The sequence below is a fragment of the Mastacembelus armatus genome, chromosome 18 (genome assembly GCF_900324485.2).
Source record: "Mastacembelus armatus chromosome 18, fMasArm1.2, whole genome shotgun sequence".
NCBI lineage: Eukaryota > Metazoa > Chordata > Actinopteri > Synbranchiformes > Mastacembelidae > Mastacembelus > Mastacembelus armatus.
Window position 1 is genome coordinate 16,014,565 of NC_046650.1, and position 17,468 is coordinate 16,032,032.

Genomic DNA, 17,468 nt, shown 5'->3' on the forward strand with positions numbered 1-17,468 from the left:
AACCCATCAGGGGCCTTTCTGTGTGGAGTTTGCATGTTCTCCCTGTGCTTGTGTGGGTTTTCTCCAGGTACTCTGGTTTCCTCCCACAGTCCAAAAACATGTATGTCAGGTTGATTGGTGACTCTAAATTGCCCATAGGAGTGAGTGTGAGTGTGTGAGGTTGTTTGTCTCTATGTGGCCCTGTGATGGACTGGGGACCTGTCCAGGGTGGACCCCTGCCTTTCACCCAAAGAGAGCTGGGATAGGCTCCAGCAGATCCCTGGGACCCTGGTTAGGACTAAGGGGGTCTAGATGATGGATGGATGTTTTCAGAGAAAAACAAACTGCAGGTTTTTCATGTTTGTGACTCTTCAGCTCTGTCTCCTCTGACAGGAGAAGATGGTCTGCTGGATCCTGCTGCTCATCAGCCTGACCCCGTTTACCTGGGGTCAGTTTTTATCCACTAACTCAAATCAATTGGAAATCCAAAATAATCCAAGTTGTGAGTGTGTGTGGTCGTCACTTTCCCTCTGTGTCTCCTCAACAGGAACATTTGTAGTGAATGTGACACAGAGCTCCTATCAGGCAGAGGAGAACCACGACATCACACTGGACTGGACCTTCACAACCACAGCTCACATGTCTCTCTCAGCAGTTTACATCTTCTGTCAACTGTTAACTGAGGACAAAGACCCAGTCCTGTTTCATCTACATGAGGGAGTTGAGGTCCCAGAGTATCAGGACAAACAGTTTTCAGGACGAGTCCAGTTTGACAAAGACGTCCTCAGAGAAGGACGAGTCAGACTTCATGTGTCCAGACTCAGGACTGAGGATTCTGGTGTGTACTGGTGTGAAGTGAAGACAGATGATGGTAGAGACTATAACACCTGTCGCCTCAACGTCACAGGTAAGTTGTTTCAGTCCAGTTGAACAGTGTCCTTGTGTGTCCGTGTTGGACAGACTGTGGTGATAAACTGGACCTGATGGACTGAGGCTCTGAGCTCTGTGTGATTCACTACAATGATTTTTCTAACATCATATCACTCACATGCTGCACATGGCAACAAACATCATTAGGTCCAAGTCCAAACTGTCCAGATGTTCCATTTGGACATGAACAGGTATCAACAAGTCTCTCTGTGTGTTTTACAGCAGCTGCTGATGAACCTGAGTCAGGGAAGGATCAGCAGGTGGATCGGACTGGGACTGACAGCAGCAGCAGTCATTCTACTGGTCAAACTCTGCTTCACCTCAAAGTCTTTGTTTTACTGAGCCTGCTGATGTGTCAGTAAACGCCTCTTCAGTGGTGTAAAGTTTCTCAGAGATCAGACTTTGACCCTGTTGGTCCATGAGGCAGCTTTTCCCTGAACACACAGTCTGAGATCTGAGCTTCTCACCTCTGTCTTCATGAGCTGGGAGATGGTTGGACTCATCAGGGCTAACTGGACCCCCTTTCTATCAGAGCACTGGATCAAGACCTGAGCAAGGACAGTTTCTGTCCCTGTGACATCACTATGAGGGACAGTGATTCATGTTTGTCTGGACAACAGATCACAGTAAACACCAATGTTGGTGTCAGTGCAGTAACTGTCCATTGTAAATATTTGTAAATATAGAAGAGACACATTCACTCCAGGATGTTCATGATGGAAAAACATCTGCACACTCAAAAATCTTTACATGAACTAAATCTGTTAATCTGTCAGTGTTTGCACTTTATGCCAATTTGCACTAATGTCAAACTGCTGCTGTTGACCTTTGAACCTTTCAAGGCCTTTTGTTTATTTTCATCCTCACATTGTACACAACTGCTTTATTTGTACTATAACTAAGACTGCACATATATTTTAACTTTACATAGTAACTTAGAGAAAGGAGCCTTATTCTCTTCGTTTTATGTAGACATGTATTTTTATTTTGAAAAGAGGAAGTGTTGTTCCTCTACGTTAACGTGACATCCTGTTTAGTCTGGTTGGTTGGTACTAACTTTTCTATCGGTCAAATCTAGATATTCCAAGTATCTTTCGCTGTGTTGTGTTAGTTCACCATCTCGGTGAGTTTATTTGAAGCTAGGCTAGTAGCTAATGTTTATATATGGTTACTGATGAAACTACCGGAAGTGGAAGCAACATGCTAGCGGTTAGCTAAAACCGTAGCCTGCTAATGACAAGCGTGTATTTGTTGCTTATTAATCTTATCTTATTTTTCTTACTCTGTCTATTTAATTCTTCCATTTTCTTATTTGACTTTATTTAATGCTGCTTATTTCTGACTATGTTGCTAAGGAGGAACAGCCTTTTGATTCCTCTGTATTTGCTGCTCATGTAGTTGAAGTGACAATAAAAGTCTTTGAATCTTGAATCTTCCATGTGTGTTGGCTTCCAGCAGAACAGAACAAGTGATCTGACCAAATGTCTGCTCCACAGGTCTGGATGTGGATGGAAAATACTCTGAGAGCTTCAGGCTCTGATCCGATGGATTTACATTTCAAGGTCAAACTGATCTGTGGGACTTTACTTTCACTTTCATTTACACCGATAAAGACACTGAAGACGCTGCTGCCGCACTGTGATTGGAGGAGAATTAAAAAGAGGCGGGGCATTCAGGGACATTTTAACCAATAAAACTGCACCAGAATCATTGGCCTCCTATCAGATCACTGTTACATCGTGATTGGCGGAGCAGATAGAAAACAGCGAAATTTAAAGTAACTATATCCTGCAGCAATATCCTGGACTGTCAGACCACATGGCTGAAGACTGACTGAATAAACCAGGTGAGTCCAGTCCGACGGTGTTGGATCTTGTTTGTTTTGGTCTCTGAGACTATGAGAAACCCATCCAAGGTGATGTTTTCCGTCTGATGCAGGACGTTGTGGTTGTTGTTGTTGTGTAGTTACTGAGGAACGAGTGAGTTACTAAATGGTTAATGAGTAATTCTCTAATCAGTCTGGGACTAGAATATATCCTGGGAGATAATGATGTAGTGACTGAAAGTAGACGGAGCCCCGCGGTTCTTAACCTCGTTGGTTTGGTCCTGGAGGAGGACGAAGACAGAGGAGCTCATTTCTCATGGGAAGAGACGGAGAGTTGGAGCTTCAGGGCAAAATAAAGACAAATATGGAATAAACTGGTCTGTTCTCTATTTTTTATATATTTAAGGGAGAAATTAAGAGTCTTCAATGGTAGAAACATCGAAATATGAAGTGAAAGTAAAGTTTCTAAAGCTCAAAGATCAGATGATAAAAGTCTCAGTCATGTTGAAGCAGCTGCAGGTTTAACTGTCGTAACGACTGTTCTTTGAAAGCTCCGCCCACCACTTCTCCATCCCCCAGGGGGCGGGGCCAGATGTGTGTGAAACAGGGTTTTCCATTGTCCTCCAGGTGTGTCCACAGGTACAATAGCTAAAGACATTTGTTGGAGGTGCTATGGCTGTCCTCAGGGCAGCTACTGCCCCAAACTGCTCCCTGCACCGCCACAGTCCTTCTACAGTCTGTCTCCTCAGTGTGAGCAGCACTGACGAATACAGGTCCTTTACTTCAGTAAGAGTAGCAGTACTACACTGTGAAAATACTGCACTACAAGTCCTGTATTCAAATCTTCCTAAAGTAAACGTGTTTAAGTATGAAAACTAAAAGTCCTCATTGTGCAGAGAACTGGTCCCTGTCAGTGTTTTACTGTTGTACCTGATGTTTTTGGATGAACATTAATGTACATGTTGAACTGCAGTAGTTGTCTGAGACTGGACCAGTTTGAAGTAACGTTACTTTATAAACTGTGGGTAAATTCATCTGCAGCAGTTTATCATATTTTACAAGATCTCACATGTTGGAAGTTTCAGCTCATCAGTCCAGCTGTAACTTTCCCTCCTCACTGACCCAGAACGAGGGAAGTTAGTGAGCTGATGTTTGAAGGACTCTGATATTTCTGGAGTTTATCAGGTGGAACTGGCGCCACCTTGTGTCAAAAACACTGAAGACTTTAACGTGAAATGTTTTCAGAGAAAAACAAACTGCAGGTTTTTCATGTTTGTGACTCTTCAGCTCTGTCTCCTCTGACAGGAGAAGATGGTCTGCTGGATCCTGCTGCTCATCAGCCTGACCCCCTTTACCTGGGGTCAGTTTTTATCCACTAACTCAAATCAATTGGAAATCCAAAATAATCCAAGTTGTGAGTGTGTGTGGTCGTCACTTTCCCTCTGTGTCTCCTCAACAGGAACATTTGTAGTGAATGTGACACAGAGACACTTTCCTCCACCTGTTCCAACCTGCTTGCACACGTCTCTTCACTTCTTTTCCACACTCTCCATTGTTCTGGACTGTTGACCCTAGGTACTTAAAGTCCTCCACCTTCTTCACCTCTACTCCCTGTAACCTCACCGTTCTACTTGAGTCCCTCTCATTTACACACATGTACTCTGTTTTACTGCGGCTAACCTTCATTCCTCTCCTTTCCAGAGCAAACCTCCACCTCTCTAGATTTTCCTCCACCTGCTCCCTGCTCTCACTACATATGACAATGTCATCTGCAAACATTATGGTCCATGGAGATTCCTGTCTAACATCATCTGTCAGCCTGTCCATCACCACAGCAAACAAGAAGGGGCTCAAAGCCGATCCTTGGTGCGGTCCCACCTCCACCTTGAACTCCTCTGTCACCCCTACAGCACACCTCACCACTGTTTTACAGCTCTCATACATGTCCTGCACCACTCGAACATACTTCTCTGTTACTCCAGACTTCCTCATACAAAATCCGAAATAATCCAAGTTGTGAGTGTGTGTGGTCGTCACTTTCCCCCTGTGTCTCCTCAACAGGAACATTTGTAGTGAATGTGACACAGAGCTCCTATCAGGCAGAGGAGAACCACGACATCACACTGGACTGGACCTTCACAACCACAGCTCACATGTCTCTCTCAGCAGTTTACATCTACTGTGAACTGCTAAATGAAGACAAAGGCCCAACCGTGTTTCATCTACATGAGGGTGTTGAGGTCCCAGAGTCTCAGGACAAACAGTTTTCAGGACTGAGGACTCTGGTGTGTACTGGTGTGATGTGAAGACAGATGTTGGTGCAGACTATAACACCTGTCGCCTCAACGGTAAGTTGGTTCAGTCCAGTTGAACAGTGTCTGTTTTGAAGGTTATAAGAAGAGCAGGATAGGTGGACTGTATGGGTGCATAGCCGGATGAAGGTAGTGTCACCCTGTAGTGTCGATAAGAACACTGCCGATATGATACTTCTCCAAATCCTTTATTGAGCTCCTTGAAGTACACAGATGTGGGTATGCAGGTGGGTGTGGGTGTGGTCTACAAACGAATGAACAATACACATTAATATACAATATGGCCACCCACACTATTACAGATGTAATCATACCAATAACTTAACATCAGTACTTAAACATGGAGGGTGTAACAGCACCGCCATCTACTGGCGAACAATATCCTTACAGTTAAGGAACTGCACTAAGGCACATAACATACATCGACACTTCCCAGCTAACACTACTATAATGTCACAAACATCTGTAAGATACATCCAACCGGTCACACAAGTGACATCAATATTAACGACATAACAACATCCCTGCACAGGCGGTATGCAATCGCTTGTATTAGTTCCCCAACACAAGTTACTTAGCAGCGTTATGTAACCGCGAGTCACCCGGTCGCGCTGCTAATCATTCATAATACAATATGAACTTCGGAACTTACTGTTCGGTAATGACGCACACCGCACCCAAGGGTCCAGCCAAACACACAGGATTACAGCAAGCAACAAAGGAATCAACTGAACACTGCAAATGGACCACTACCAATTTAAGATCAGCTTCTTTTAGGGTAACTGCGCTCCTAGGCTGAGCATGGGCAGACTGCAGCGAGGTGCGCATGCGCAGAGCTCCACCCTACGCCTGTTGACTTTCTAACACAGCCGCCCCCACATTTGTGAGCAAATGTGTTCCATTGAAAGCCAACACCTGTTCTTTACGTGCTTGACTATATGTCATCATCCTCAGGAATCTCTGGCAGGACTATGAGCCGAACAATGGGTCGAGTATATACTTTGTCTTTAATCTGTACCTCGACTGACCTGACATGATTGTCAGGACCAGGGAACACTTTCTGAACCCTTCCTATCTGCCAAAGGGATCTGGGCAGTTGAGGATCCACAATCATAACCGCAGCTCCAACAGTGACCTCAGAGGCTGGAGACCTCCACTTGCCTCTTGTCTGCAGGTTAGGTAAGTAATTTCGCACAAAGGAAGTCCAGAATCTATCAGCTAGGACCTGGGAGTGCCTCCATCTTCGCCAACCCAGGAGCTCTGATTGTGGGTAGACCACCTGAGGTAAAGCACTGTCCGGCCGCCCCATGAGCAAATAGTTGGGAGTCACAGGATCCAAGTCTGCTACATTGGTTGACACATAGCCTAGGGGTTTTGAATTGAGTATGGACTCAACTTCAATTAGTGTAGTTCTGAGTACCTCTTCACTCACCGGTTGTGAGCCAATGGTGGTATACAAAGCTGCCTTTACCGAACGAATCTCTCGTTCCCATGCACCACCGAAATGGGGTGCCGCTGGAGGGTTGAAATGGAATGAAATCTGCTGCCTAGCTAGCTGTCGTTGGAGATCTGGATTGAGGTTGGAGAAGGTTTCCGTTAACTCTCTCTCCCCACCTCGGAAGTTGGTTCCTTGATCTGAGTATAACTCTACTGGTTTACCACGCCGAGCTATAAACCTCCGCAGGGACATGAGGAAAGAGTCACAGTCAATGGAATACAAAAGGTCTAGATGTACCGCTCTAGTCGTGAGGCATTTGAAGATGATACCCCAACGCTTCTCTGTCCTGCGGCCAATCTTCACCAAGAATGGACCAAAACAATCGACTCCACAAGAGTAAAAGGCGGGCTTAAACAATCTGAGCCGCGGACGTGGCAGATCAGACATTTTCTGGACTGCTGGTTTTGATCTCCACTGATGACATTCACGACAGCTACGTTGATGACGTTTCACTGCTTCCCGACCTCTTAGGATCCATACTGTGCGTCTCAGTTCGGCAAATACACGTTCCGGGCCTGGGTGACGAAGTTTATGATCGTATTCCTGGACAAGCAGCCTTGTGAAATAGTGGTCCGGGTCAAGTACAATGGGATGCCTTGTCAGTGGATCTATCTCCTGAGCCCTCCGGAGCCGTCCTCCTACTCTGATCACCTGGTGAGTGGCATCGAATTCCGGAGAAAGGCAAAGGAGTCGACTATTAGATGGTACAGAATTTCCAGACTCGAGGAGTTGATACTCGTTGACAAAACTGTCCTGTTGGGCCCTCCGGAATGCGAGCATTTCTGCTGCACGATAGGCATCAGCCGAGGGTGTTCCAGAAAGTTTATTTCCCATGTGGATCTCCTTTGCAAAGGCATCCACTAACTCAGTCCAAGTCTTGGCTGTCGGTTCCACCCTTACTCGGGTATTGGAGGTAGTACTGAGACCGCAGAAGGAATCTCGCTTGAGCTCAGTAGTATCTTCGCTGGTAGGGTGGTCCATGGAAAAAAGGTTTGGCCACTCCAAGGGAGGTAGCAGCAGGAAGTTTGGTCCACAACACCAGCGATTAGGTTCTACTAAATCCTGTAGTGATTTCCCCCTTGTCAGGTCATCTGCTGGATTTTGGGCAGACTCAACATATCGCCAGCTTTGAATGGTCGTTAGTTCCTGTATTTCCGCCACTCTAGTTCCTACAAACACTTTAAAGCGGCAGGATTCGGAATGTAGCCAGTTGAGGACTGTAGTTGAATCACTCCAAAGTACAACGTCCTGGATATCAAAGGTGAGCTCAGTGGTCAATAGTTTAGCTAACTGAGCTCCAGTCACTGCAGCACAGAGCTCGAGCCTAGGCACGGACAACTGTTTGCGCGGTGCAACCCGTGAACGTGCGAGGAGGAAAGCAACCTGAACCCATCCCTTTGCGTCCTCAGATCGTAGGTAGGCAACCGCTCCATAAGCCTGGGTAGATGCATCACAGAACACATGGATGTCTCTTTTGGTATCTGGTTGATCCATGTCAGCTAAGGTGTAACATCTAGGCAAATGTACGTGATGCAGGTATTCCAGCTCCCCTTCCCATGTGCGCCAGGCTATCAACAGGGCCTTTGGAAGATCGGGATCATCCCAGTCTCGCTTACAGTCCCACAGTCTCTGAACTAACACCTTGGCCCTTGTGGTATAAGGAAGGATAAACCCAAGTGGATCATACTGACTGGCTAATACACGGTAGATGTTACGCATGGTAACAGTCTCATATGTCACTGATCGATGCTTGTAGCTGAGCGTGTCAGAATCACACTGCCAGCTAAGTCCTAATGTCGACTCGGGTGTCTCAGTTTTATCATGAATTAGCCACAGCTCCATCTTATCTGATCTGGCCTCGGCAGGTAGGTGACTTATCACTTCAGTGTGATTACTGGCCCATTGGCGAATTTCAAATCCCCCAGAGGCAAGGAGACTCCTTAACTTGTCGATCAGTTGTTTGGCTTCTTGAGTAGATGGTAAGCTTTGTAAGCAATTGTCCACATAAAAACACCTTTCCACCGAAAACCACTCAGCACTGTCTGGGCCTGTGTGACTTGAGACATGTCGTTGCAGTGCATAGGTGGCACAACACGGGCTACATGTGGTGCCGAAAGGTAGGACCCGCCACTCATAGACTCGAGGGGTCTCTTGTCGTTGCATATTACGCCACAGGAAGCGCAGCAGGGGTCGGTCCTCTGGTAGTAACACCACTTGGTGAAACATACCCTTTATATCGCCACTAATGCCAACATTGTGTTCTCGGAAGCGCAGAAGGACTCCTAAGAGAGAAGGACTCAGTGGCGGACCAGGCAACAACGCTTCATTGAGGCAGAGGTCTTTGTAGCGGAATGAGCAATCAAATACAATGCGGTCCTTTCCATTGTGTTGCACCATGTGGTGAGGGATGTACCAGCTCTCACCGTCAGGTGGTGTCTGTTGCTCTGATAGTCGTGCTACAGTACCCGCACGTTCTAACTTTGTGATCTCAGCCTCGTAAGCAGTTGCGCGAGATGGTTCCCTCAACAGCCGTTTCTCCAAACTTCGAAGCCTTGGCATTACAGCTTCCATAGGAGCCTGGAAGACACGCCAGTTCTTTCTGCGGAGTAATGGAGTGGCATATCGTGTGATACCATCTATTTCCACCCTGACAGTCTTGGTCTCCAGTAAGTCAAGAGCCTGCTGGTCTTCCCTTGAGCGCACCACTTGCTTGTCATTTCTCAGTGGCATCACATCCAGCTGCCATAGCTTCTCGACATTCCTTCTTAGTTCGACCTCTACAGGACTCAAAGAGGTGAACAAGCATTGTTGGTGTGATCTTTGGGTCTCGACTAACCTTGCTGGACCCTGAAGTGTCCAGCCAAGTCTGGTCTTCACTGCCGCAGGGCCACCAGGTGGACCTATACGCACTGGCTCGACTGGAGTTATTAAGTGAGGATGATCTGTACCTATGAGCAACGTAGGTGTTACCTTGTTGAAGGATTGGAGGGCCAAGTCTCGTAGGTATCTGAACTTCGCCTTGAGGGTTTTCACAGGGTATGTGTGATCAGCTAGACTAAGAGGTTCTGCAGTGAAGGCGTCCCTAATCACAAAGGTCTTGTGTGGCTGGGCACAGGGTGATATTTTGAAGGTGACCGATGTGCCGGCCAAAGTCTGTACATCCTGTCTGATGGTTCGTAAAGTCACAGTTTCTGGAGCTCCTGGAAGTCCTAACTCACGGGCGGCTGCAGCCAGCAGCATGGTGCGTTCTGAACCATCGTCCAGAACTGCATAGGTATCCAGTGTACGGTCTTGATATCGTAGCAAAACTCTCACTACTTTCAGGAGGACCCTACTGCTGTCCGACGGCCGATCTAGGTTCAGCGTCTCTCTGGCTGAACTAGTCAGACAGGAATCTTCTTTAGGAGGTCTGGTATTGACGTCATGCAGCACCTGGAGGTGTTTGCCTTGGCACTTATGGCATCGCTTCTTGAGGTTACAATCAGATGCCTGATGTGCCCTCCCACACCGCCAACAGCGCTGATTGGTCTTTATCCACTGCACTATTTGGTCTTTATCGAAGGTCCTGAAGGTGTCACACTGACTTAAGAAGTGCTCTTTACTCTCACAATACGGGCAGTAGGCATGCTGGGACCTCATTTTAACGGCCCTGTCAGGCCTCGTAACCTGTGGTCCTACTGGAGGCTGATTACCGGCCTCCTCTGCACCCTGGACGGCAGCAGTCAGGTGCAGAGCTCTTGTGGGACGTTTCTGATGGTCCTTCCACTTGGTCTCCTGTTTAGACTCCCTGCTATTCGGTGGACCCTCACTGTCCTGACACCATGCCTCATATTGTAGCCAATCTGAAAAGTCTATCAGGTTATGTCCTTGTCCAGACTTTCGATACATGTTTCTTCGAAACTCTGACCGCAGGTCCGACGGTAATTTGCTCAGTAATCGTTCGACGTGTGACCCGCATTGGAGCTCCACCCCGCCATCAGGTCCAAGGGTTTGCAGCATCCCGACCAGGGCACGTACTTGTAAGGCAAACCTTTGGAAGGCTGGTGAGTCGCCTGCTCGGATATCTGGTGCATTCAGTACAGTGGCAATTTTCTTCAGTGCAAGCCTCTGAGGTTGGCCAAATTTATCGGTCAAGGCGGCCATGGTGTCGGAGTATGGGTTAGGTGAGTTCAGGTAGGCATCCGCCACAAGACGAGCCTCGTCCAACTTAAGATGATCCAATAAAACCTGATAGCGAAACAGCTCGGTCGCGTCAGGCGGTAGAAGATTTTCTAAGGCCATCTTGAGGCGTGTAAACTCACTGGGATCTCTCCTACCGAAGTCAGGGATAGTAGGAATAGGGCCCCGATATGTTCTCTCTCTCAAACAGGTTAATGGCAGTTGTGGAGGTGTACCATATGGTGGAATCGGTGGCTCGTACATAGGAGATGGTTTAGAGTAGGTATATGGACGACTAAGGTTGGCTGACTTTGACATCTCAGCTGGGTTTGAGTGGTGCCAGCTAGCTACGGACCTTGGTACTGGCTCCCGAAGAGAATACTCAGGTATAGAGGCAGGAGCATAACCCTCTCTCTGATTTATCTGGTCCGGTCGGGGTCGATCAGCAAGAGGATGACCACTGGCTTGTGAGTGACAGAATTCAGGAGATGCCAATCCTACTTGATCTCTCAGGATCTGCAACTCACCCATCATCCTATTCAGAGTATCCATCATGCCCTGCTCTCTTAAGTCTACCGATGCATGGGTAGGATCAGCTCCATGATGGTAGCCTTTAGGTGTTGTGTCCCTTTGCAGGCCACAGTTAAGTGATGTAGGACGCCAGGGGTTTCGATCAGATCTGATACTGGCGGGCATAAATCCCTGAGTATATACACCAGGTTGCAGACCCTGAACAGGGGTTGTGGCTGACACCGGCTGCCAGACTAAAGGAGCCTTATCAGGGGGAAGAGCCGGGGTGGTTGGTTCATTATACAATGAGCCCATCAATTTAGTAGGTGTAACAACTTGCGCCGTCCGAAGTACAGACTCCTCCCATGGTCTGTAGTAAGGAGAGGCTCTCGCCACGGTGTCTGGTACTACAGCTCTCTCAGCCATCCGATGTTCTCCCTTTCTACGCCACTCCTCCCATATCATAGATTCATGATCCTGGCTGACATGACTAGAGGAGGGAGATGAAGGGGGTGTCATATCTCTCTCATCCCTGACCATCGCTCTGTATTGCCTGTCCTGTGTCCCATGTGCATACTGCATCGTACTAGGGTCCGGTGGCAGCGCCTCTCTCTGCCAGGGACAATCTACGTCGTAGTCTTGTAGGTAGGTAGGTAGATAGGACCTACGCTGAGCATGGGTAGAAGGTACAGGAAGCTCATCATCAGGTGTAGGAGACCACATACTGAAGGTTAGGTATCCAGGGAAGCACCACCTAATCCGGCTCGAAGGACCGTTGTTTCGAAGGTTATAAGAAGAGCAGGATAGGTGGACTGTATGGGTGCATAGCCGGATGAAGGTAGTGTCACCCTGTAGTGTCGATAAGAACACTGCCGATATGATACTTCTCCAAATCCTTTATTGAGCTCCTTGAAGTACACAGATGTGGGTATGCAGGTGGGTGTGGGTGTGGTCTACAAACGAATGAACAATACACATTAATATACAATATGGCCACCCACACTATTACAGATGTAATCATACCAATAACTTAACATCAGTACTTAAACATGGAGGGTGTAACAGCACCGCCATCTACTGGCGAACAATATCCTTACAGTTAAGGAACTGCACTAAGGCACATAACATACATCGACACTTCCCAGCTAACACTACTATAATGTCACAAACATCTGTAAGATACATCCAACCGGTCACACAAGTGACATCAATATTAACGACATAACAACATCCCTGCACAGGCGGTATGCAATCGCTTGTATTAGTTCCCCAACACAAGTTACTTAGCAGCGTTATGTAACCGCGAGTCACCCGGTCGCGCTGCTAATCATTCATAATACAATATGAACTTCGGAACTTACTGTTCGGTAATGACGCACACCGCACCCAAGGGTCCAGCCAAACACACAGGATTACAGCAAGCAACAAAGGAATCAACTGAACACTGCAAATGGACCACTACCAATTTAAGATCAGCTTCTTTTAGGGTAACTGCGCTCCTAGGCTGAGCATGGGCAGACTGCAGCGAGGTGCGCATGCGCAGAGCTCCACCCTACGCCTGTTGACTTTCTAACAGTGTCCTTGTGTGTCCGTGTTGGACAGACTGTGGTGATAAACTGGACCTGATGGACTGAGGCTCTGAGCTCTGTGTGATTTACTACGATGATTTTTCTAACATCATATCACTCACATGCTGCACATGGCAACAAACATCATTAGGTCCAAGTCCAAACTGTCCAGATGTTACATTTGGACATGAACAGGTATCAACAAGTCTCTCTGTGTGTTTTACAGCAGCTGCTGATGAACCTGAGTCGGTGAAGGATCAGCCTGTGGATCGGACTGGGACTAGCAGCAGCAGCAGTTGTTCTACTGGTCAAACTCTGCTTCACCTCAAAGTCTTTGTTTTACTGAACCTGCTGATGTGTCAGTAAACACATCAGGAATAAGAGGTACCCCCGTTCTAGCACTGGGTAAAGACCTGAATCTTAAATCCTGCAGACTCTGTCCTTTATCATCTGGTTTACTTGTGACATGAAACACACAATCAGTTGGTAAATGATGTTAATCTCATTATGGAATTTAATTCAATCCAACATCTAACATCTTCTTCTCCTTTGGGCTGCTCCCTTCAGGGGTCACCACAGCGAATCATCTGCCTCCATTTAACCCTATCCTCTGTATCGTCCTCACCCACACCAACTGTCCTCATGTCCTCCTTCACTACATCCAAGAACCTCCTCTCTGGTCTTCCTCTAGGCCTCCTTCCTGGCAGCTCTAACCTCAGCATCCTTTTACCAATGTATTCACTGTCCCTCCTCTGAACATGTCCAAACCATCTCAATCTGGCTTCCCTGGCTTTTTCTCCAAAACATCTAACATGAGCTGTCCCTCTGATGTCCTCATTCCTGATCCTATCCATCCTCGTCACTCCCAGAGAGAACCTCAACATCTTCAGCTCTGCTACCTCCAGCTCTGCCTCCTGTCTTTTTCTCAGAAAAAAACATTTCTCTGGTTCCTCAGTCCATTCCAGAAACCAAACCAGTTCAAATTGCTCAGAAAACACCTGCATGTTTATTAACTGATTCTAAAATCCACCTTTGCTGGGATGTTAAAGAAGAAGACTCCTTCCACCATCAGCAGGACAGCAGGTTTCTCTAAAGTCATTTTCTTTTCTCACCAGCTGGCAGTTCAGTTTACGTATCTCTGTTCTGTCCCACAGGGATTTTATCACTAATGCTGCATTTTTTACACTTTGAGGTATTAGACTTGATGTATTTGTATTTGATGATCCTTTAAGTTGCACTGAAGTTAAGTTGTACATGTAGTACTTCTGTAATGACCTCAGGAAAAGTATCTGCTACTTGAATCAAAGTAGAAAAGTTGTGATATTTAAAGCTGCAGAGTTCGAGTTTCCAGCTAAGCTAGCTCAGCTAACTGACTGTTGACTGTGTTTCTTTGCTCATGTGTAAGTCACTAATGTTTAGTTCACTGGTCTGAAATGCTCAGAGGTAAAAAGTGTCGTTACATTTTTATATTAAAATGTGAGTGATGGATCCACTCGTCTTTCCTCTGCCTGGTTTCATATTATTTTAAAGATGCAATGTGTAAAATGTGAAAGATTTAGCAGCACCTAGTCATGAGATGACAGAATCCAACCTTCAGGGTAATGTTGACTATTGGATGCTAAGTGTTAAGTAGTGATGAGAATTAAGGGTCTTCAAAGGTAAAACAGCTCATGGGTTATAGAAGTTAAACTGCTTTTAAAGCAACAGTTCCACAAAACTGGAAGACGTTTTATTGGAACGATGAAGAACAAGTATGAACTAACAACACTTATTTAACAACAGCCCTGAAATAGAAGTGTTTCCTGTTTTTGCTCAGAAACATGTTGAACTTGTGAACTATATATAAGTCACCTTCATGATTTGACTAGGTCAGCATTTTAAAGCAGTCCATGTATTGGTCCTTCAACATTTAGTACAAATACTTTCTGTTTCCCAGCACACAAAGGTACTTTTGTGTTTGGGTAAAGACACTTGATTCTTGCTTCGTCTTATCACTCAGCAGAGGAAGATGATGAAGTGTCGGTTCAGCTGATCCACACAAAATCCTTCCAGCTGTGCAGAGGTGGGTCATGTGTTTTTTGGGTTAGACCATAACAGCCTGGAAATATCCAGACACAGAGAGAGACAGTCCAACCTGTGGATTTATGGCAGGAAGTGAAATCATTAGTTTTCATTGAACAACCTGATCATAGTTTATAGAAGAGCGACACCTGCTGGCTGAGTTGGAGAACTGCACGTGAGGGGTCGTCCTGACAAAGCCTCGTGGCTTCAGGCTGTAGTGGATCTGATCATTATTCACCTGAACAGAGCTGTGTCTGCAGGACCAGGGACCCAGAGTCCGGCAAAGGTGAGACACCGAGCGTTTCTTTAGCAAAGACACTTTGTTGGTGCGACCCTCCCTCATTGTTTGTCTGCACCTGCTACAGGTGCGTGACGCCCCAACACGCAGAGCAGCGTGGCCGCATGGCGGACTGAGCTTCAAGGCCTTCAGGCTCAAAGTGCCTCCTTAAAACCACGTCGGACCGAGACCAGACATCGGGTCTGCAACGTGTGGCTCCATAAGGGCCCTGAAGACTCGTGGACAAAGGTGAGCTTGTCCTTTAGATCAGTCAGGTGGAAAAATGTGTGGCGGCTCAGGGAGACCAGTCTTATCCATGAACCCTGTTAGCAGGGTCACCGACGGTCGGTTGTCCTGGGCCCACAATGACCCACTAACAGTTTTACTTTCCCTTCATAGAATAGAAATAAATAAATAAACAGAACAAAAACCAAAAACCAGTTTATTGTTTCCAGTCCATTGTCAGTTGTCATAGGTCATGAGGATCTACTGGAGCCTGTCCCAGGTCTCTTCAGGCACAAGGCACAGACCAGATCACCTGGACAGCTCAGCAGACCAATAATCAGTTGTCTGTAATGTTGAATGTCTTGTCATATCTCATATGTGTCTGTACCAATAATCAGGTGTTTGTTGTGACGGCCTTGTCCTTTCTCATGTCTCTCCATTTCTGTCTAATGTCTAATTCTTTCATTTCCACCTAATTAGAGGTGGCTGGGCTGGTGGTGCCAAGAGAACGGGCCTTTGGCTTTGGCTCCAATAGGCCTGTTGGTGGTTGTTGATGGAGTCAGTGCTGCTAAAAGTCCTGATATTGTACCAGGAGGTCTGACTTGTCTGGTTCTGGCTCCATTAGGCCTTTAGGTTGTTGTTGTTTAGATGTGGCTGTGTCACCTGTACAAGGAGGTCTGACCTGTTCTGGTTCCAAAAGGCCTATTGGTGGTTGTGTATTGGACTTGGATCAGTCAGTAGTGTTTAGAGGTGTGTTGCCAGTTTTGGCCCCAATAGGCCTGTTTGTGCCCTGGAGGTGGTTGGTTGGTATTGCTCCAGCTCTGTCTCAATGTAGCTCTTTCCCCGTCACTGCATACTTGACCTTTGACCTCACTATGTGCATAGGTGTATATGTTAGCATGCCTAAGTGTCTGCATGTCCGTCTCTGTGCATAAACGTGTCTGTGTGTCTGTTTGAAGCTGCTGGAAAGTGAAGCCCCAAGAGTCCATATGAAATTGTTAAGGCACTGACTTTATTTTTTCAGTCAAAGAAACTTTGTTCTTCCAAATGTCTGTGATCCTTCAATACGTCTTGTGGTTCCTTGTCCTTCTACAGCTGCATCACATGAGCTGCTCAAACACAAAAAGGCCGTATTGGCTGCTGGATACTGGGACAGAGATCCACAACCTTTTTTCTTGGGGGGGGTGGATTCTCCTGTAGAGAAGTCCAGATAAAGGTTCCAGGTTGGCCACATCTGGATTCAGAAGGACCATGAAAACTGATCCAGGAAGGTGAGCGACAGCCTGAGCTGTAACTTATCCAGCCAGTGTTAGTTGTTGGCTGTCACGGCTCTGGGAAGCTCAGGTTCTGTCCAACATTAACCGTGTTAGTTCATGTTCTGGATCAAATTCCAGATGAGAAAATGTTGGTGCACTAAATATTTAAAGGATCTTCCAGGGGCAGGTGCAGCAATGAGTAACAAGCACATCTGGAGACTGAAGAACCTGGGCTCAAACAAGCACTGGCTCTTTAACACCACTATGGCTCTGCCTGTTTCTGTCTGATGTCCTGCAGGGGGAGCAGTTTAGCCTCTAACCGTCCGACCACCATGTTCTGGCCCTGGATCATGGTCAGGCCTCCAGACACAGTCCTAAGGGAAGTATTGTAGAGTCTGTTGTCTTTGTATCTGTCTTGTGTCCTAGAAAGTCAGCAGCCTAGTTACTAACATCTGAACTAGTCTTCCAGATGAGCATCTGCAGCCCAGATCAGGACTGTGATAGTCTTGGGTTTCATGGTTCTGTCAGTCCAAAATTGGTTTGAGACTGGCTTTTCTTTGCCTGATGTTGTTGGATTTTAACTCTTTAACCATGAATTGATCAGGCTTTGATAATGATTTGCTCCTTGTATGAATTGGAGAGTGATTACTAGGGAAGTTTGGACATGGTCAGACTGGGAAGCAGGAAGTTACTATGTTGTAATGTTAATAGGAGATTTGTTTTTGATCATCATCCAAATTCTGATAGAAATCCAATGTGGGTTGTACCTGAGGGTTCAGTCTCTGGGTCGTCTCTCTGTTGGTAAGAAACATCTAACTTCAGTTCAGAAGTTCAGTTTTTCTTTGGCTCATGTTTCTGTCCCACACTCG

General features: G+C 46.5%; 2 long non-coding RNA genes across 3 annotated transcripts; both read left to right on the top strand.

The window, feature by feature from the left end:
• Window positions 1–2,679: 2,679 nt before the first annotated feature.
• On the top strand, window positions 2,680–13,408 carry LOC113141887 (uncharacterized). 2 transcript variants are annotated; one of them, XR_003296854.1, is made up of 4 exons: window positions 2,732–2,755; window positions 4,796–5,082; window positions 13,007–13,185; window positions 13,348–13,408. It is a non-coding gene; the product is annotated as an uncharacterized LOC113141887 (long non-coding RNA). The 2 variants fall into 2 exon arrangements; XR_003296855.1 differs by lacking the exon at window positions 4,796–5,082 and having other exon boundaries at window positions 2,680–2,755.
• A 1,214-nt stretch (window positions 13,409–14,622) lies between these two features.
• Window positions 14,623–15,333, top strand: LOC113141919 (uncharacterized). Its single transcript, XR_003296871.2, has 3 exons — window positions 14,623–14,842; window positions 14,973–15,127; window positions 15,207–15,333. It is a non-coding gene; the product is annotated as an uncharacterized LOC113141919 (long non-coding RNA).
• The last annotated feature ends 2,135 nt before the right edge of the window (window positions 15,334–17,468 follow it).